This window comes from Rosa chinensis, chromosome 5 (assembly GCF_002994745.2).
Source record: "Rosa chinensis cultivar Old Blush chromosome 5, RchiOBHm-V2, whole genome shotgun sequence".
NCBI lineage: Eukaryota > Viridiplantae > Streptophyta > Magnoliopsida > Rosales > Rosaceae > Rosa > Rosa chinensis.
In genome coordinates, this window is record NC_037092.1 from 44,332,069 (window position 1) to 44,354,871 (window position 22,803).

At 39.3% G+C, this 22,803-nt stretch overlaps 1 long non-coding RNA gene across 1 annotated transcript; it reads right to left on the reverse strand.

Moving 5' to 3' along the window:
* Positions 1-321: 321 nt before the first annotated feature.
* LOC112164978 lies at positions 322-2,694 on the reverse strand. Its single transcript, XR_002922570.2, has 2 exons — positions 2,276-2,694; positions 322-669 (listed from the first exon to the last, which is right to left on the reverse strand). It is a non-coding gene; the product is annotated as an uncharacterized LOC112164978 (long non-coding RNA).
* Positions 2,695-22,803: the final 20,109 nt, after the last annotated feature.

Here is a 22,803-nt window from a genome sequence, read left to right on the forward strand (position 1 = left end):
CTAGAATATTTGGATTAATTTCCCTATCATAGTTCAACAGTTCTGTGTAATTAAGTTATGAACTTATGATCATTGTTATGTACCTTTATTATATGTTACTGCAAATGATCTAGCAAATGCACATCATTTTCTCTAAGATGACTTGAAAACAACAGTGATTTTAACTGCACATAATAGCCATTTCCTATGTTTAGGTCAGTCAACATAGCTTGTATGTAAGAACAGGCTGGAAATCTATAAACTAATCAGTTGGAGAACTTAAATACCAATTCGGCGAAACAAGCACCAACTACTGAAGATTAGTAATCAAAACAACATTTCTTTAATGTATGTAAATTTTTCCAATTCAGCAGCCCTTCTATCACATTTGAAGGTTTATTATATTCCCATTACCATCTTTGCTGCTCTTTATTGGTCAAAGAGCAACTGAACAACCATAGATATGAGAACCAAGCAATACAAGGGGGAAAAAAATAGTACAAGGCCCATGGATTAAGGTCTCAATTATGAAAAACTACAAACTTCATGATTTATCGTTTTACAAAAGTACTGTAAACATATCTTAAAGGGAACCAAATGAGAACTAAAAAGTACACACTACTGCCTCCTCTTCAAACTCTCAAATTGCTGCACTTTCATATATCAATTAAACTTGATCTTTAGCATGACCTGATATTATATAGGAAAACAACATCAGTCCTAATATACATATCAATCTGTGATGAAAGAAGAACATTCCAAACCAATCCAATGACACAGAGATCAATATATTACACATCAATAAATCCACTGAACATGTAAATAACAGAAAATTCAAGTAATTAGGGGACACACCGAGTTTCATTGCACATAATTGAAGACAACTGTGGTAGCATTCATATCGAACTTTGCAAAATCACAACACAGTATTATAATATAGCAACTGAGAAATGGTTCAGGCAATGACATCTACAATGAATTCAAATTCCAAACAACCATGAAATGGTTCAGGCATGCTGGTAAAATCCTTTGAATCATATCTTTTTTCTAGAAAATCTTATGTTGACAACCTGCAGTGATTTAGTACAGTTGTGAGTGTTATTTAATGTAGATTAGTACGTTATCTGCTACTATTTCTGTTCTGCAGTTTATTTTCATTTCTGGCTTGAATAAGTAATCAATTGCATATGAAACCATGATTTATGATATATACAGAAGAAAGAGCAGAAAAAATGAAAGTATTCTAAATAAAAACGAGCATGAAGGGAGCATTATATATACTCATGAACAAAACTGCATGTCATTGCCTTTACAATACAAGCCTATATATAAATTAAGTGAGGACTTAGTTAACTACTACCCAAAACAGAATTTTGACATCACAATATTAAGCACATGCAAACGATTTTCTGAACAACAGAATCTATCAACAAATGTATCGAATAACTATATTTGTATTAGTGGCTAACGGACAGAATATATGTATAATTGCATAGGAAGTAACATGCAGCAGTTTTGTTCAGTTCTACTGCATACTATGTTGGAACCTCGTCAATAACCCCAGAAACACCATTATGCTTGCTTCCTTTTGATAAACCAACAAAATACTCTTACTTGAACGATATGGCTTAAGCCCTTTGATTGAAATTCAGGTTCACTATAACCCCTAAGGAACCCGATTGGTAACCTAGCTATATCGTTTCCTCTTGAGTTTAACTGTATCTATTTCACAGTCATCATTGATGCTAATGTTGCAGTGTAAGTCGACGTCAATATAAGCACTAAAAACACCCATATGATCACTACAAACTATGCCAAATTATTTGATAACTTCTCCGCTGCAGAATGAACAAGAAAGTTTGTGTCATGTTCTTTGCTAGCATATATAGAACAAATATGTTAGAAAACAAGCATCCTAATGTAATTATTGAAGCTTACTGAGCACCACGAGAGTAACTAAGAATCAACTAAAGTTGGATTAAAAGAGAAAAATGAAACGTGCTTTTGAGAAAGGTAAGATGCAACCAAAGTGACACACAGACAACCACCAATCTGATAAATGGTTTGGAGCATCCATATCCATTTATCAGACAAGCATGGTCCTGACTTGGGGATCCTAGCAAAATGATGTATGACAATCTAATAATTCAAAACATGCATCAAGAGATCGAAGAACAATGGTTTTCAATGGATCAGAGCATACGCCCAAAATCTACCAAACACATCTATGAACAAAAATCTCAAATCTAAAACCAGACAAAGATAGTTCTGTAAAAGAGTTGGTATGAGGTTTTACCTTTTAGAATTGGAGAACGATGCTTGAATAGTTGAAGGGAGGAGAAGTAGTTGATCAGAAGAATGCTTTTGAAGAACACCAGAAGAATGCTTGAATAGTTGACCGTAGAGAGGAAAGGATGGGAAGACAATCAAAAATAACTCCTCTCGTATTTCTGATGATGCTTCTCAGAGACGAAGGGAGGACAAGTAGAGGGCTTCTCTCCCAATTTGTGCCGATGAGGATTAGGGTTAGGGATTTGACTGCAAAGAAAGGAGCAGGAGAGGAGAACGATAGAGAGGGAAGTATCTGCAATGAAGGGAAGAGATAAGGCTGCTGCGTTCAGTGTCATTTTTAGGAAAGAACGAGGACAAAATAGACAGTTCATTAAGTTTCATTAAACCCTCCGTGTTTTTTCGGAGAGGTTCCGCAGAAGCAATTTTGCAAAGCAGCAATTTGCTGCTTCTCAGAAACTAGCTTTTCAGAGAATTCACTTCCCCCAAAATCAGCTTTAGGACATACATGGTGTTTGGTAAATGTAGGCCCAAAAGCACTTTTAGGCTCAAAAGCAAGTTGGGAATCAATCCCAAACTAGGCCTTAACCTTTGTAGGCATGGTAAATGACATTACTTAACATCTTTACACGTTACATCATCAACTCTTTTATGGCATTGAAAGTTTAGGATTTTAGGGGTGTATTGTATTTAGACTTCTAAGGTGTTTTAAAAAAATTTTGGGTCCTTGACCCAAAGCCTCAAAATGAGGGAAAATTATCCCACTTACCCTAGCAAGAGATTTTTGTTCTCACTTGCCCATTTTAAAACAAAATGACAATTTCGCCCTAAGCTAATTAATGAATTTACATCGTGCCTCTATGTCTCTCTCCTCTCTCCACGATCTGAACTCTCTCTCTCTCTCTCTCTCTCTCTCTCTCTCTCTCTCTCTCTCTCTCTCTCTCTCTCTCTCTCTCTCTCTCTCTCTCTCTCGGATCTCCAACTCCAGCGAGGTTCGACCTCTCGCCTAGGTTCCACTGCAACTCGCAAGTGAGCTCGACAGCGTCCAACCGCTGTTGCTCTGACAACGACCGCGTCCAACTGCTGCAACGCCCAGATTCCGTGCAACTCGCTGGTGAGCTCAACCGCGTCCAGCTGCCTCGCCGGTGCTGGTCGACTTTTGCTCTGATTATGCTGCAGCTCGGCCGGCGCTGACAACGACGACCACACGACGTCTTCGGTGGCCTCCTGGACGCCGCCGGTGCTCGACCCAGGCTGTGGCAGAGGAGAAAGGTGATTGGGTGCCCAGAGCTTTTCTCTGGGTGCCCAAATCAATTTCTAGTTTTTTTTTTTTTAAATAACAGGACAGAAGGAAAGGAAAAAGGAAAAAAAAAGTTTTGAATGTCTATTGCTCTCTAATTGACGTCTATTACCCCTCTATTGGAGGGCAATAGACGGCTATTGGGGGGCAATAGACGTTTTGAATTTATGTAATCTCCTTGTTTTTTTTCTGTAATCAAAGTTTTATTTGTCTAAATTTAGGGAGATTAGTTCTCATTTTGGCAACTGAAAGTCCTACTGGGGGTAATAGACGTCTATTGGGGGGCAATACATTGCTGCTGGTCGTCTATTGGGGGGCAATACATGGCTGATAGTCGTCTATTGGGGTGTAATACATGGCTGATAGTCATCTATTGGGGGGCAATACATGGTTGATAGTATTCTATTGGGGGGCAATAGATGTCTATTGGGGGAAAAAAAAACTTTCCAGTGAGATTTTCAGCAAATTCCGGTGGGCGGCAGCCGGTGACCGGAATCCGGAGGCCGGTGACAGGATTCCGGCGAAAGTTGGCCGGATTCCGGCTGCCGGGACCGGGCTCCAGCGAAGTCTCCCATGGTTTCTCTCTCTTCTATTTTCTCTCCCTCTCTAAGTAACAAAGGGGTAAGGGTAAAATGGTATTAAAAAAAATTAAAAAAAAAAAAAAAATCTTAATGGGGTATTAGGGAAGACCTCCTTTGAGTGTTTTGGGTAAGAGAAAATTAAAAAAACTTAATGGGGTAAGTGGGAAAAAAATCTCTAAAAATGGTGTAAATGGACAAAACCCCAAAAATTTTTGGACTTGAAAAATCTGTGGGTATTCAATTCTGATTTAATAAGACTTTTAAAGAGTTTTTATAAGTATTAGGGTATTCAATTTAGATTTGTAAAGGGAGATTTTAATTCCATAAAAATCTGAAGATATTTTCTAATTCTATAGAATTTATAAAATAGTGGACTCTTGTGGATTGTATAGCCTCAGGTATAAATACCAAAGCTCCAAACAAATCCAATCTCTCCACTAAAGATTTTCACAATATTCTTTTTGCAAAGCAGCTTAACATCTAGGTACATGAAACCTTTTTTCTAGGGTTTCTTCTCCCTGTCTTTTTTTCTTGCAATTTGGATCTCCTCTCTCTCGTTTCAATCCTTTTCTTTTCTCTTGAACATATTGCTATTGTATGTCTCCATATTTTGATCATCAATGAATTCTACCATAAGCCCTAGGTTGACTTGAGTAGTATTCTTGTTGTTGTGAAAATAATTAGTTCTTGTTGCTGTGAAATGATCAATTATTTCTACTGTGAATTCATCTGTAAATGGCTTGAAATTATGTTGTGAAAACAATCAATTTTTGTTGAGTTTGGTCCGTGTTTGTGCTTAGCTCATTTGGGCCTACAAAGAAATTAGGGAAAAAAAGGGAAAGAGGGCATCAAAATTAAGATCCTCGAATTAGCGAAAATAAAAATATGGTGAAACAGATATGGGTTTGTTAAATAATAAAAATTCACCAAAATAATTTGAAGAAAGACAATTCCAGAGCCGGTCCTAAGATTCAAAAGGCCTAAGGCGAACAATTAATTTATTTATTTTTTTGATAAATTTAATGAGAATAACAATAATAACAACAAAAAGAAATATATAAAGGTTATGTTACTATTTATAGATTTATAATAGGAAAAAAAATTCTAGATCTAAAAACATACAAAAAGAAGAAAAAATCTTATACACTAGAAACATGCATATTGTTTATTAGAGGCACAGGCTTAGCTTAGCTAGCTAGCTACAAGGATTAGACATATAAGTATAGACCACGTCATTAATTTTCATCATGCTGAGTTTTGGTGAGTCTGGTTTGTGTTTGTGCTTAGCTTCTTTTTTTCTTTTTTTTTTGAATTTAAAACAGAGGATTAGGCGATATTAGCACCTTGTTAGCGGTCTTTGCACAGAGCACCTACCCTCCCCGTAAAGAGGAAGGGACCACTACACTCGGAAACCCACCGCCTGTCCCTCTATTTAATTTTATTGAATAAAAAAGAAAAAAAGTACAAAGGGGGAGAGGGAGACATAAACCAAAACCCCTCGCGAAAACAAAAAAGAACAACCCAAAACAAAAATTTGGGAGTTACTAAGGACACCCAAAAATAAGAACCAACAAAAAAACAGTCCTTTGGAGGCCAAAAAGCAACAAACCAGAAACCAATGACAGAATCCAGTGCTTCTGCAAATGTGACTTCAATTACTGAAGTGCATAGCAAGCCAAGTTTCTTTATCAACACCATATCCCACAAAGTCAAGGCACTAATGATACATAATTGAATAGCTAAACAAACAATAGCCATAGACCCCATTGACCAGCTCATATTGTAAGGAAACCAATCTGTCATATCTTCTATATTAAAGCTGATTGTCCTAGATGTTAGCTGTAGCTTTCCTTCTATGTAATATAGGTAGTAAATCAGTTCCTGACTTGTAGGAACTAATTGTAATCACACTTGTATAAAGGAAACGTTTCTGTATCAATGAAATTACTACTTCAGCCTATTGATTTCTCCTTCTTTCATAAAGAAGGTCCAAGAAAGACAAAGTATCCGGTGGTAGACCTTCTAGTGACAGGACACCCCGCCCAATCAGAGTCACAATAAGCTCTCAACTTCAGATCATTAATGGAAGAAAAGAACAGACCTTGTCCAGGAGCACCTTTTAGATAACGCACCACTCTCAATGCTGCCTCCCAATGCATTTTTCTGGGTTGATTCATGAATCTGCTTAGGACATGGACTGCATAAGTGATGTTAGGTCGAGAAACAGTGAGATATATAAGCCTGCCAATTAACCTTCTGTACTTTCCGGGGTTTTTGAGCAAATCACTATGATCAGACAACTTTAAACCTTTCTCCATGGGAGTATCTGCAGGTGCAGCTCCTAGTAACCCTGCGTCTTCAATAATCTCCAGAGCATATTTACGTTGACATATAAAAATTCCACGTTTAGAAGTCGAAACTTCAATACCAAGAAAATACTTCAACTCTCCAAGATCTTTGAGACGAAATTGACTATGTAAGAAAGTTTTAAGTGCAGCAATAGACTCCAAATCATTCCCGGTAATCAATATGTCATCCACATAAATCAAAAGTGCAGTAAATGAATCCCCATGCTTTCTAGTGAACAGTGAATAATCAGCTTTAGATTGGACATACCCGGCTGACCGTACCGCATCAGAAAACTTCTCAAACCACTGCCGGGAAGCCTGCTTCAAACCATATAAAGACTTATGTAACCGGCATACCAGATGCTCCTCCCCCTGTCGCCGAAGACCAGGCGGAGGAGACATGTAAATCTCCTCTGTCAAATCACCATGGAGGAATGCATTGTTCACATCCAATTGAAACAATGGCCAACCACGAGCGGCAGCGAAAGCTAACAAACAACGAACAGTAATGATCTTGGCAGTGGGTGAAAAAGTCTCCTGATAATCAACCCCTTCTAACTGAGTAAAACCCTTAGCAACGAGACGGGCTTTATACCTTTCAATGGAACCGTCGGCGCTGTGTTTCACCTTATAAACCCAACGACAGCCAATAGGGACCTTACCGGCCGGAAGTAGAGTCAGTGTCCAAGTTCTGTTGGCCTGAAGAGCCTGTAATTCGGAAAGCATAGCAGCCTGCCATTCAGGATGGGCGGCAGCCTCAGAATAGGTTCGTGGCTCGGTAACATGACTGATCTTTGTAGTGAAAGCTCGATGTTATGGCAGATATCGATGATAGGAGACATAATTGGCCAAGGGGTAGCGGGTACCGCGGGTCGGACCAGGCAGCAAAGAGGACGAGTGGTCTGAGGGAAGGTTGGAGGAGACATGATATGTGAGGCGGTCCGGTGGGCGGTGCTGGCGGCTGGAGCGACGGAGAGTAGCCGGATCGGGATTGGGAACAGGGTCGGGGTCAAGAGTGGGAGCAGGAATAGGCACGGCAGGGAGAGGTGATGGGGAAGGAGGGGTTGAGGGCAGCTGCGGCACAGGAGCAGAGGCCAGCGCCGGAGAAGAAGGAGAAACAGGGAACAGAGGGTCAGACGGATCGAGAACAACGGTGTCGTTGACTGGAGGTTGTGTCGAACGACGACGAGAATAGGTACGGAAAGGGGGCGGTGGGGGTGGCGAAGATGACGGCGGAGAGGAGGTGGGGAAGTTGGTGGGATCGGTTTCTGGGGAGGAGGACGACGAAGGGTGGGGACTGGGAGAAGTCGAAGCAAGGGGAGAGAAAGAAAAGTCAAGAGCAGAGGGTGAAGTGAATGGGTCAGGGAGCAAGGGAATAGGGCCGGGTTGGGGGCCCAAGGAGGAGGCAACAGAACTGGACCGAGTAGAAAAGGGAAAAATGTGTTCATGAAATTTGACATCTCGGCTAGTAAATACCTTTTTGTGGGACAAGTCAAACAATTTGTAGGCTTTTTGACCGATGGGATAGCCTAGAAAAATGGATGGAATGGCACGTTGATCGAATTTATGAGAGGGGTGGACGTTAGTAGCATAGGCTAAACATCCAAAAACACGGAAATGAGAGAAGGAAGGAGGTTTCGAAAAAAGACGTTCGAAAGGGGTTGTGAAAGAAAGGATAGGAGAAGGTAAACGATTGATGATATGGACAGCGGTAAGGGCACACTCCCCCAAAATTGAGAAGGGAGATGTGCCTGAAATTTTAGAGCACGTGCCACTTGAAGAATGTGTCGGTGTTTGCGCTCCACAACCCCATTTTGTTGAGGCGTGTAAACGCAAGAATGTTGAAAAACGACACCATTATCATTAAAAAAAGAGCGAAGTGACAGGAATTCACCACCGTTATCACTACGGAAAGTTTTAATACGAGAATCAAACTGAGTGATAGCATAGCTAAAAAAGCGTTTGATGAGTGATTGGGCCTCATCTTTGTGGCGCATTAAAAAAATCCAAGTGAAACGTGTATAATCATCAACGATGGTAAGAAAATAATGAGCACCAGAAAGAGAAGGAAATCGATATCGACCCCAAATATCACAATGAATAATTTCAAAAGGTTTGACAGAGGAAATCGTACTAGTAGGAAAAGGTAAGCGACTCTGCTTAGCCAAAGGACATATGTGGCAAGCATTATTTGACGAAACAGAAACATGCAAAAAATTCTTAGCAATGAAACCGAAACACGAGGATGATAAATGTCCTAAGCGGTTGTGCCATAAATCGGTGGAGGTGATGGTAAGATGACAAGCCGGGCGTTTGGTGGGAAAGGTAGGACTGGTCATGGACTTCTCCGTCGCTAATGCCACCAAATAATATAAACCGTTGCGTTGTTCACCCAAACCAATCGTCCTCCTCGTAGCCAGATCCTGTAAAATACACCAATATGGGAAGAAGGTTACTGAACAATTTAATCCTCTCGTCAATCGACTAACCGACAATAAATCGACTTTGAATTTAGGCACAGATAACACATCATGAAGATAAAACATGGTACTTAGAGGTAATGATCCCTTAGCAGCAATATTAAGTTTGTCTCCGCTAGGCAATAAAACAGATGGTAAAGAGCAATTATTATTTTTGTGTAATAATTGCGTAGACGAAGTAATGTGATCAGTCGCACTGCTGTCAATGATCCAATTGCGGGAAACAACCTTGGACAAACCTGGTTTTGTTACGGCGTTTGCTTTGGAACCCGAGCTGGTATTTGAATTGGGCTTTAAAGTCTGATTACTAAGAGCAGTCATAAACTGTTGAAACTGGGCCTCAGTGAGTGTTACCGTCGGCCCACTATCATTTTCAACAACCTCGCTGACTTGATTTGCCGAAGGAGCAGCTGCTCTTGATTGCTTCGAAAAGCCTGTGCCTTGTCTCGCTTTAGGATGACCTGGAGGATACCCAATTAGTTGATAGCAGGTCTGTACCCAATGGTCGGGATCTCCACAATAGGTACAATGAGGTCTCCCCCTGCCGGAGCCTTGTCGCCGTTCGGTATCAAAACGGCGTCCTTCCTGGGACGCAAAGCTACGGTCTGAACGCTGGGTATGTCGATCATGCTTCTCAAAGCGTCCTCCTCTCCCTGAATTGAAAGGGGGTCTGCCAGGAGTGCGCACTGCCATTGCAGCGCTTGAAGATGAATCCGCAACGGGATGAGAGGCGCCAAGTGAACGTTGTTTCTCATCTTGAGAGACCGCTGCATAGGCCCGACGGACTGTTGGCAAAGGACTCATCAGAAGAATCTGTCCGCGAACAGAACTGTAAGTATCATTCAGCCCCATTAGAAATTGCATGAGTCTTTGTTGTTCTGCCTGCGCTCCACGAGATATCTCTAAATAGGTAGCTAATTCATCCCATAAGCCTTTCAATTTTGTATAATAAGCTGAGACTGACAGTTGCTCTTGTCGAAAACAAGCGATTTCTCGCTGAATTTCAAAGATGCGTGGAGCGTTACCTTGAGAGAATCGCTCACGAAGGTCTTCCCATACTTCGTGAGCAGTAGGATAGTAGATGACACTGTCAGTGATTTCTGAATCAACGGTGTTGATGATCCATGAATGAACCATATCATTACAACGCGACCAAGTCGCATAGCCTTCTGGGTCTGTCTCTTCTGAGGGAGCCTTTATTGTGCCGTTCACAAAACCAAGTTTGTTCTTAGAATTCAGAGCTAAGGTCATAGCCCTTTTCCATCCCGCATAATTGTCTCCATTCAGTGGCTTAGAGACTAGGACTAGACCTGGATGATCTGAATGATGTGTGAAAAAGGGATTAGAGAGGTCAGATTTTGACATCTCAGATGTAGGAGGATTGGAGGAATCGGCCTTTGATTTGCCGTGATCCTTGAGTGGTGGTGAGAGGACATCGTCGTTGACCATGTTGGCTTGAACGATGAGGGAATGAAGGTTAGGCTACACGAGATGTTAGAGTGCAGCAGATGAGAAGAGTCAGGATCTAGTCCTGCTCTGATACCATGAAAGAAGGAGAAATCAATAGGCTGAAGTAGTAATTTCATTGATACAGAAACGTTTCCTTTATACAAGTGTGATTACAATTAGTTCCTACAAGTCAGGAACTGATTTACTACCTATATTACATAGAAGGAAAGCTACAGCTAACATCTAGGACAATCAGCTTTAATATAGAAGATATGACAGATTGGTTTCCTTACACATATGAAGAAGGCAATAAGAGAAGAATAAGTCAAGATAAGGTACACCACCCGCAGCAAAGTAGCTCCACAAACTGAGCCAAAACTAGAGCAGCAGCTTTCAAATTAAGAGAATAGCAGGGAAAGCTTCCGGATTGGTCCATAGATTCAAAACCTGGAGACAGCCACTGATCATTCAAAAAATGAAGTGATAGTTGGGAAAACTAGTTAAATCATGGGAATAGGCTGCAATTACACAAGTAGGACACGAATCCCACCAATGAACTCCCACATTATCCACACCAAAATTAGCTAAGCAATCAGCAACACTATTACCTTCCCAAAAAATATGTGAAACTTTTACACTCATAGTAGCAAGAGTAGCTCGACAATTAAACCAATCAGTAGTAAGACGCCATAGCTTGTGTGTGTGTGTGTTCGAGAAGTCTATTACCTATTACATGTAGACTTGTGAGGAAGCTAGTTTTACTCAATTGGTTTAAACATTTTCGGATGAGACCTTATAAACCCAATCAATGAATCTCTTATTAGTCATTGTTCATATCCAAGTGTGAGCAAGTATGATCTATTTAGGTGATTATGCAAAGTTAGGAATTATAGGTGTTGATGAACCTGTAGACTAAGCTAGCTAGTAGCTCGAGGTGACATCTCTCAATTTATAGCTTAAGCTCTATTTATCTATCATTAAAACTTCTAGTCTACTGCTATCACTTGGATATCCCCATATTATAGAAATAAAGCTTATCTTCTTCATATATGTTTTTATATATAACCTTGGTCATTAAGTTATAAAGGGATAAGAGCTTTCATACCTATCTCTGCAATACTTACTAATGAAGGCTTCTATTAAGAGATAGGATTGTACAAGTATATCTACTGAATGCTTGGTGATTAAGTCATTAAGTGATAGGTATGGACAAACACATCTATGCAGATTTTATTATAAGACTAGTATAAATAGGAGCTATCTACCTTATTCATATTGACTGTACAATAGAACATAACGTGAGAGTGAGGGAGATAGAGAGAAGGGCTGGAGTAGAATGGAAAGAAAGAAACAAACAGGAAGGAAACTAAAGAGAGAAAATAGAGGACGTGAGGAATAGGAGATTAGGAGCATGAAAGAAAAGAAGAAAACAAAAAAAAAAAAGAGAGATCAAGATAGAATAGAGGAGATTAGAGGAAAAGAAAGAAGAAACAGAATTAGGATTGGAAGAGAAAATAGAAGAGAGAAACATGAGACGTGAGAGAGATACCTGAAGTGAAGGAAGGAGGAATTAACAAGAGTAGTTTGATTTATATTCTGAATGTGATTCAAAGGTGAATTCAATCCTATAAGCTATTCCAATTGTTATTCTCGTTATTATTTTTAGCTTAGCTCTTGTCTAAATGGGTTTAAGTTTCTGTACAATTAGTAACCTAAATGATTTTCAAACAGAATGCAAGCATAGAAACAGATTAAGATGATAAGAAAGATGGCTTTCTTAAGGTGGGTGTCCTGAGTAAATTCTTAGGTTGCTGTTTGGGTTAGAATTCTTATTTTGTCTTAACAACAAAAGGTTAGACTGATCAAAGAACCTATATGCATCAGTTTAACAACCTTAGACTGAGCAGTAACCTCAAACATTAGTTTGTAGGCATTGGAGAAAGCTAGAACAAGTTTCTGCATTATAATCATTAGTTAACTTTGAGCAAACATATCCTTTGATCTAGACCTTCATTTTAGAAACCATTTGCGTGTATTGAAAGCTTATAATGTAAGCTTGATATCTGTACAGTTTCATACAATTTCATGTAAGATTCAGTGGTTAATTTTGAGGTTAAAACAGAGGTCTGCAATCTGTTGTTTTTGACCCAGTTTTCTTTTTACTAAAAACTGTACATTTCGGCTGGGTATTTGAAGTTGGTGTCTTCATAAAAGTTTCAGTAGACATCTCAAAGATCATTTCAGAATTGAAATCTCATGAAAAAGACTTTTCTAGAGTAAGTTATGATTTTTCGAAGTTGAGGGTCTGCATCAGGAAATTCTTCAATTGTCACTATGTTTCTGTTTGTTTCATTTGATTTCAATAGTTTCCTTTATTCAAACTTGTTCACAAACTGAACATAGGCATTCTTAACAAACTTATGACACCACTTTTAGACTTTATTTCATATAGTTAAGTCATTGTGAAATTGGCTAGCCATATCTGTCTTTCGTCATAAGAAATCTGCAAGACATTTTGGTTGGTTAGTTAGCACTTCAAATGAAATCTAAATGGCTTGAGATTTTAGGTACCATTTTCTTAAGACATAAGCTCGATATTGAAGTATGTTCTTTAGTCAGAATCATAGCTTTGTGTTTAAAATAAATTATGTGCTTATGCATAGAAAATGTGAATTGTACTTGGATATTTACTTTTTATGCAAGAATGTGTATCTATACAATAGCTTGGAATCCAGGTAGGGGGATTTGGGGAACCTCTACTCAATTATATTGTATGCATATATGTTGCCTGACATGTTTGTTATGGAATGAATGTATATTTGATGCAATTACATTGAGAAGTATATATTATCAATTGATGCATCATCCATTGAGTACATATGAAGTATAAGGGTGCCAATGGTGATATGTGTAATGTTATCGGTATAAGAAAGTTTGAAATTTATCTTTTGCGTAGTTGAGTCCATAACCTCAGCAGGTACCAGATCCCAGGTATGCCTATTGTTAATGCGCAATTAGTATAGGATTGAAAGGGTAATTCAGGACTAGCGAAAGGGGCATGGACAAGATGACTAGCAAAAGAGGGTTAGGGGGATTGATTTTGGGTGGGGGTTAGTTTCATACAGTTGGGTATTCTGAGTCACCTTCGTGGTAAAATACATGGTATGAGACATGTAGGCTCAGTTTATTCTGCTATGTGAATTAACGGGGAATAGAACATGCATTCATCATGCATACCATATGATATTTGTTTGGTTATCTTTTGTGTGAAGAGAAATAGCTCCCTACTAAGCCACAGGTTGAGCTCACCCATTAATAGTCTTGCAGGTTATTAAACACAAGAACTATGAAGATTAGTGATCGAAAGCAATTAGAGTTAGTTGGAGTTTTGTATATGTAAGATCATTATTCCGGAAGTGAGTACTCTTAGTGATCTTGAGTTGGATTTATCCTTATATTGAATTGAGAAGTCAATTCAATTAACAAAGTGTCGATTTTATTTTCTATTCGTTTATTTTTATTTTTACTCACACCTCGGATTTCCGGAAATATTTAAAAAAAATTGACCCGGGTTCGGGGCGTGACAAATAACCACTAGTAAGCACATTTCCTGTCCAAACAAAGTTCTTTACCCACCGCCGTAAATCTAATAACACTGTATGAGGCCAGGCATAAATACAAAAAACTATAAGAGAACATGTTGTTAATCACTGAATTAACAAGAACTACCCGACCAGCCATAGAAAGAGTGCTTCCACGCCATTGTGAAAACGACTTTTTACCCTATCAGCAAGCCCTTGAAAGTAAAGCCGCTTTGGGCGACCAGTGAAATTCAGAATCCCCAAATAAGTAAAGGGAATCTTACCAATTCGAATGTCTAACCATTTAGAAATCAATGATCACCGATGAGTAGCTGATTTACCCAGAAAAACCGAATTAGGAAAAACAATTGGAAAGAGGGCATCAAAATTAAGACTCAAATTAGCGAAAATAAAAATATGGTGAAACATATATGGTTTGTTAAAGAATAAAAATTCGCCAAAATAATTTGGAGAAAGACAATGGTCACAATGCAAAACGCTTGAATTCCGAACATATGAAAGTACACATTTTAGTGTCTTGTTGGAGTTCATGTACTAATTTGATGGCTCCAAAAGTTCAAATGATAGCAATCTAGTGGTCTATAGTTCAAACACGACTACTAATAAATACTTTTTATGTTTTTCTAGGGTCATGTCTATCACAATAAATTTATGTGTAATTCTTAGCATTCGCACCACATTGATAATTTTTTTGATAAAAAAGAGGTCAAAATTTTTATTGAACTATAGAAGAATGCAACGATAAGATGAAAAATGCATACATAAAGAAACTAAACAATACGAAAGGAACATATGCACAAAATGCATCAAAACTACAAGGAAATTAAAGGAGCAATAGCAGCAGCGTCTAAAAGTAGAGCTGATTTTACAATACGGATTGCAGCCTTGTAGCGAATTGAATAGTTATTGGTTACCCATGCAAATTCAACGCACAAAATGACAAAAGTCAATTTGGAGTAGACCAGAGGGAAATCTTCCACCCAAAGATCAAAACCGGCCAAGATTGTCAAAACATGGCCGTGTTTGCAGACGATCTTTCACAAAAAAATACCATAGACATGGGTCTCGAATACAATACCAGTAATGCACAGGAGCCCCAAGCCAATCTAGCAAGTGATAAACAACCCACCAAAGATAGTGGGCAGTAGTCCAAGCCTGAACCCCACCAAGATCCCAGATCTGGACCCATTTGCAAAACCCACCCATACCCCAGATTTGGATCCTTCTACATAGCCGCCAGCACGATCCTTGATAGCCAGCCCAACACCACCACCGGTTCGATCCCTAACTGCTAGCCCACCAATGGCATGGAGAATTCGAAGAAAAAGATCAGACCAACCTGCATAAACAAAACTAGAATCCAATATCACAAGATCCCACAATCTCTAAACAGCCAAGCTCGAAGAGGATACCTAGTCGTTATCACCATCAGACATAACACCACCGCCCTAGCACGCTACACAATCACTAGATCCATCGTCACCGGATCTATGTGAACCACCACTTTCACCTACAGACCACAACAACACCATCTCTCAACATTCATAATCCACAGAACATCCTTCGAAGACCATGATTGGCAGAGATAAACATCACTGAAAGACGTCGACAATGCCTAGCCTCTAAACAAGATCAGCATCGCCAATCGTCCTTGAAATTGCAGAAGACTGCCGCTGTCAATCGCACCACCATCGCTACTGTGGAGAGCGACGAGAGCAGCTAGGTACAGGCTGAAAGCCGATAGTGGCTCCATGAAGATGGAGCATGTACAGGAACGACAAACCAAAGAGGCCGCTGATTCCCAAACCCTAGTAGAGCTAGGTTGGGTGCTCTTGATTTTCTTAAATTGACAAAGCTACACCATATTGATAAATATAGTTTCACTTTATAATTTCATGATCTTTATATTATTGGATACATCACAAACAATTGGATCATAAAATTATACAGTAAAAATACGTTAATCACAGGAGGGGTGAACAAGCAAGAGTGAAATTATTATTAAGGCTCCACTTGTCCTTTATGTATTACACACATCTTACACATAAGACTTTATCTCCTAAAGTATATCAAGGGGTTTGCTTTTCAAAAAATTGGTGTCATAAAAGAACCTTGTTTAACCCAAATGTAATTTTTGGCTTTATTTTTATCCAAAGAATGAAAGACTTGCAAGACAAAATCTCTAAAACCGCCACCTTCTAGCTGATCCAAATGGAAAATTGAGAACACAGAAAGAAAGAGGCAATTAAACCAAATGGAAGTAGGGCTGTCAATGGGTCGTGTCGGGTTGGGTTCGTGTCGGGTCAAGGTATTTATCGTGTTTCAAGATACAAACCCAAACCCAACCCATTTAATAATCGTGTCAAAAATTTAAACCCAAACCCAACCCATTTATTAAACGGGTTACCCGTTTCCAACCCGCTTAACCCATTTAATAAATAGGTTGTGTTGTGTTTGACAAAATGACTCATTTAAGGGTTAACAATGCGACCATTTAACTCAAAAAATGCATAAATTGATTAAATTTGCTAAAAACTCCACAAGACGAAGAATATAAATAATTATATATAATTCATAAATAATTAAATCCAATAATTATAAAGAAAAATATTTCAAATTGTCTAATCTTATGATCAAATACTCCCAACGTCTAAAATTTCAGGATAAAATATAGCATAATCGGGTTATACGGGTTCACTTCGTGTTGGCGGGTTGACCCGTGGCCGACCCATTTATTAAATGGGTCATAGCGGGTTGACCCGTGGCTGACCTGCTTTTTAATCGTGCGGGTTCAACCCGCTTTATTTCGTGCGGGTTTCGAGTCGTGTTATCGGGTCGTGTCGGAATTGACAGCCCTAAATGGAAGTATCCCTACTAGAATGGCCAAAGCTAGCTAACTTATCAGCAACAAAATTAGCCTCTCTAAACTTGATATGCATCTTTCATATATTTAGTGTTAGTCCAAAATATATATGTATATATATATATATATATATATCTCTGTGAGTGAGATTAGCTCCTCAGTGCTGTTATAGGTCACCAAAGCAAAATCTTGACTTAACACGCCTACAATCTCAAGATTTTACAACATGACATTAATTGTACATATTGTAAGTGTATTCAAACGCTCAACCTTGTATATGTTGTGCAAATCTCGTAGTTACACATTAATAATTTTTTTTTTAGGGCTCTTGACTTGGCCCAAGAAATGCCAACTTAATCCACTAAAAGATTATGTGCCCACTTACCCCATTTTAAGGTAAAAAGACAAGTTTACCCTCTGAATAATTAAAAAGCAGTCATTAGAGACTTCGTTGGAATTTGGTCGTCGGTCGCCCGACTTCCATCACCGGCCACCTGTTGCTGGAGGTTACCGGAGATCCCTAAAGAGATCGTTAGAGATCTTATAAGTCACCGGAGATGTCATCGAAGACTTCTATTACCCGTAATAAAACTCAGTAATTTTTATTCGGGGACAGTAAAAGTTTATTGGGTTTTGTCATTTGGGGGGGGGGGTGGTGTCACGCCCCTGATTTTTAACAACAATAAAAATCGATATATATAATCTCATAATTATACATGCGTGAATGTTCAGCCATCAATACAAATACCTGGAACATCTTTCCCTTAAAACAAGTACTTACTGAGGAACTGAACCATCCAAGATAACATACACTCGCTCCACAGAGTTATATATTACACAAATTTAAGAATTAAATTGTCATCACAAAATAAAACGTAAATGCTCCTCAGAGCTTACTACATAGCTGAAGTCATATACTGGCAAAGCCAACAAAATTTGCTTCCTACCCGTCCTGCTGCCAACAAGCTACCTCAGCTTCAGCCACAATTTTCCTGACCTGTAGGATTAGCCCCTACACCGTTTGAATGGTGCACCGGGGTTGCCAAACAACAAACCCGGTAAGCTTTTGCAAGCTCATATGAGTAACTCATGAACATCAATCAACAACTCACATCAATCTACTTAAGGAAACATGCAGCCATGATTCCTTCTAACATTTCATGTCCTTTCCACAGAAAGGACAACATGAGTCACCGCTGTGACCGTGCTCTATTTGCTAACTTAACCATCAAGTAGCAATTCAAGTCTCATCTAGACAATTAAAGAAGAATGCCATCGGAACTCTCCTTTAAGCTGCATACCTATGAGTCTCAAGCAACCTCGACCGTTACTCCCATAAGCTATCATGGCAGATAAACTAGAACTCTATTGAAAATTGTAATCACTCGTCCTACCAAGGACGTGATTTCCTATTTCCTGCCTTAATCACCATCTGCGATCTGTTACCATCTGTGACATATGATTTCAGACTCCGTCTAGTCATGAAATCAACATCAAGGTCGCCATCTGCAACCTGTCACTATCTGTGATCTATCACCATCTGTGACATAAGATCTTCTTAGACCCTATCTGGTCTTAAGGTCAACGTTAAGTAAGTTGCATCCGATCTAAAAATGTTACAAACATCTAGTTTCGGCTTTCCTAATTCCTGCTCACCATCTGTGACCCTTGGTACAAGACCAATACATCTAAAATGAGTCACGCTTGACTCAAAAATGTAACATCAAGCTCAATACTTTTCAAACAATAGAAAACATCTTTTTCTACAATATTGTTTCCTGAAAAGTCATATTCAACAATAATATGAACACCATCATGCATATTATTATTCATCACAATCATCCACAAGGATATATATATATATATATATATATATATTTCATCTAAATATATGTATATGTAGTCATTCGCTCAGGAATGCCTACTAATACCAACTATAGTTTGCAGTTAATTAATTAACGCCAAAACAATAATGGTACTTCTGTTCATAAAGGTCCTTGTGAGATTTACTCACCTTGAAACTCCTGTTGCGTCTTCAATGCAGAATAAGTAGTCAAACTACAGAATAACCGTCCCAATACTTCGTCAAGTACCTAATCACAAACGGTTTCCACTTAGTAACGATTCACATTTGATTTAAGTCCGAAACCCCTGTTTTGAACTAAAATCCCCAAAGTGGCGCCAATCGAGGCAAAACCACATCCGAGACCTCCCAAAGTCTCCGGAATACGTCCACGATCGATATGACCAAACCACAAGTCGATCGGACGCTCGAATCCTCATGGATCAAATAAATCGATCGATATGAAACTGCAAAAATCATAACAAATCCATTCGAACTCCAAAATTTGCATGTTATATATCGAAATGCTCGTATCGACGAGTAGAAGACATATAACACCAGAAACAGTCCCATACATAGCCAGAACACTGCCGGAACGCCGCCACAGGCGGTGGCGCACCGCCGCCGACCAAAACTCAATATTTCACAAAACTCCTAACATCAAAAAGCTTCATCTAAGCATGCTTGTGAACTTTCATAACTGGATCGAAGTCAGAAAACAAGCCTAAGGGATCGAAAACTACCTCATAAACAGTGAACAGTAATCCCAACTGAGTTGAACAAGGTTTCACGTGAATCGATCCAAACAACCTCCAAGGATCGATCGACGAGGCTGCTCTGAGCTCAACCAAGAAGACTCGAAGCCTTGCCGACGTCGGAACAAGGATTTCCGGTCCGGTCCGGTTTCCTCAACCTGTGCCGCCTTGCAGCGCCGCCGTGAAGGAGAATCGCCGATAGAGACCACCACAGAGACGACCGGAGCAAGGAGGCGAACTGATCTGGGCTCGTTTCACCGGAAGAGGTCGCCGGAGTTGTGAGTTCCGACCGGGTCGGATCGCCGGGTTCGGGTTGGGTCAGTCGAAAAACTTTGACTCTGAAGGTGCAGATGAGAGAGAGAAGAGAGAAAAGAATTATTTCCGGAAATGGAAATATGAATTTCTGAAGTAATTTCTGATTTTTCTCTATTTATACTAAAACGGAAACTACTTCGGCTAGCCATAACTTTCTCATACGAACTCCGATTGACGCGTTCCGCATGTCCACGAACTCGTATCGACGCGCTCTACGACTTTTGTGAAGGAAGTTTTCCAAGAATCCCAACATATAAAAAGTCAAACTTCACACGACCCATAAACTGTGAAATTCGAATAATTATACGTACAAAAACTATTCCACTTCACATACAACCTACGAATAAAGCACAATAACAAATATTCGTACAACTGGTCCATTATTAAATACCAAATTTAAATAACAGAAAACCAGGTCATCACAGGGGGGCCAGTAAAAGTATATTAGATTTTTTTTTCTTCATTTTTAAAAGAGGATCAAAGGATTTCACTCCTACCCCCATGGTCACTCGAACCCAGGACATGGATCCTAGGCAATGGGCGCTCTAAACACTGAATTAATAAAAGTTTTTTAGATATTATTGGGGGGAAATAAAACCGGAAGGCGGACTTTAGCCACCATAGGTTCTCAAAGAGGTCGTTGAAAATCTTATAGGTCATTAGAGAGGTTGCCTGGTCATTAGAGACTTTTATTACTGCCAATAAATTTTTATTGCGGGGCAATAAAAGTTTATCGAGTATTATTGGGGCAATAAAATCGGACTCCAGACTCCCGTCACCAATCACAGGTCGTCAGTGGTTGCAGGAGGTCCCAAAAAGGTCGTCGGAGATCTTATAAGTCACCAGAGGCTTTTATTATCCCCAATAAAAATTTATTTTTGAGTAATGCCACGAAGGCGAAATAATATATTCATCACAAGCCAGAATAGGCCGTTACATACCATTCCGCTATCATTTATAGATAGACTAGAAGTTAGTGGTAGTACCCACAAGTGGTATGTACATATAGTCCTACTCATTGTACAATCAAATACGTAGAGATAGCGGATATCCTCCTTCAGTATTACTCCAGAGACGCTAAAGAGACATTGGGTGCACATTAGTGCATAGGTTCCTAAAACAAAGGAAATTATTGTAATTAGATAAACTAATTAACATAGGGATGGGCCTAGGGAAAAAACCCTAGCCCAACTTATTTAGTTCAATGCAAATCCAAAGAGGAGCCCACGCAAAGCTTAGCAGGCCTGACCGGGTCCAGGCCCAACCTTCATCTCCACACACGCCTAGCCAGCAAACTAATCCAGCCTCGCTCCGCCGACCATGCTGCGCCTGCTCCGCCATGATCTCGCCACCACGATTCAATCTCCACAACCCAAATCACTCGGAACCACGCCGCCATACCCAACATCACCACGACACGCCCCGATCCAAAGCCAGCAATCCATGCCGCAGCATAAAGGAAACCATTCCAGGAAGGTCGTCCATCCAGCAGCAAATCGATGTCCCGATTCCACCCAAGTAGCCACTGCATCATAGAGATTTCACGCCAAGCCTGAAGCCTAAGCCAACCTGCAAAAACTCAAGCAAGACCCCTCATAGGAGCTCCCTGAAATGTTAACTTTCATCCCCCATCCAGCAACAGACCGCACGATATCGGCGAGGCCAAAAGGCTAGCCTAGATGCCTAGGTCGCCACCGGACGAGGGCGATCTTTTGGTCTAAAACTGCGATCGTAGGGCTTTGTTCTCCACGCTCAGAGATAGGGAGAAAGTCAACTCGATACTATTTGTTTTACTTGTGTTTAATTCCAATAAAAATTTATTTGGTTTTTTTTTTTTTTGGGGGGGGGGGGGGGGGGGGGGCAATAAAGTTTATTATTCGGACATCGAACTCCTATCATAAGTCCAGAAGTTGTCAGAGGTCCTCAACGAGGTCGCTGGAGATTTTTATTACCACCCAATAAAACCCAATAAATTTTTATAGGGGCAATAAATGCTTATTGAGTATTATTTGGAGGCAATAAAACCTGACGCCTGATTACGGCGGCCGGTGAACGAAGTTTGGCAAAGTCTTCAATGACTTTTCTCTCTCTAATTGACAAAGAAAGAGAGGGAAAAATTTTCCCAAAAATAAAAAAAATAAAAAATTAATTGGATATTAGGGCAAAACATATGTAATTTATTGGGTGAGTGGGTAATTTTATAAGATGTTTGGGTAAGAGCATCTTTAGCAATGCTAGTCATTTTTAAGTCAAATTTTAGCTAAAATAGCTAAAAAGTCATTTCAGCTAGGCACTTTAGAATTACATCTGCATCAATGCTCTCTATTTTAACTAGATTTGAATTTATATTATGTTTTAAATGAATATTAAATAGTTTACATGTATTTATAAATTACATAAAATAACTTAAAAAGAATGTTTTAAATTATAGAGAGCCTCATCCCGCTCTCTATATTTAGGAGCGAGATAGCTAAAAGTTATAATAGAGAGCCACTTAGGAGTCTGGTGCAGCTGCTAAAATAGATAAAAAGCTAAGCATGCTCTCCAAATTAGCTAAGGAGACAAAGAGAGTCTACTAAAAATGCTCTTAGTGTAGCTCAAATTTGGACAAATGGACATTTTCCTTTTTTTTTTATTAAACTAAAATTTTATTATAATAAATTGTAATTAGAAGCTGACTGCAATTACAATACCAAGTGATTATGTCCACGAAGACAACCACCAATAAACTAAAACTATGCATCCCTTGAAATATGAGACTAACATGCCAATGGAATCAACGATGAGAACAAGATTGAGCAACTAACCAAATCAAATTAAGCAAAATTAACAATAGTTGGGCCATGTGATAAGAACAGTAAATTGTTGAATGAGCCATCCCAAGATATGTCAATCACATCTGAACAGGTAAATACTAAACCACACACCCTAAAATCGACTAGGGACTGGGTCCTATTAATAATAAATTAACTACCTAAATACATATGCCCATTGGAATC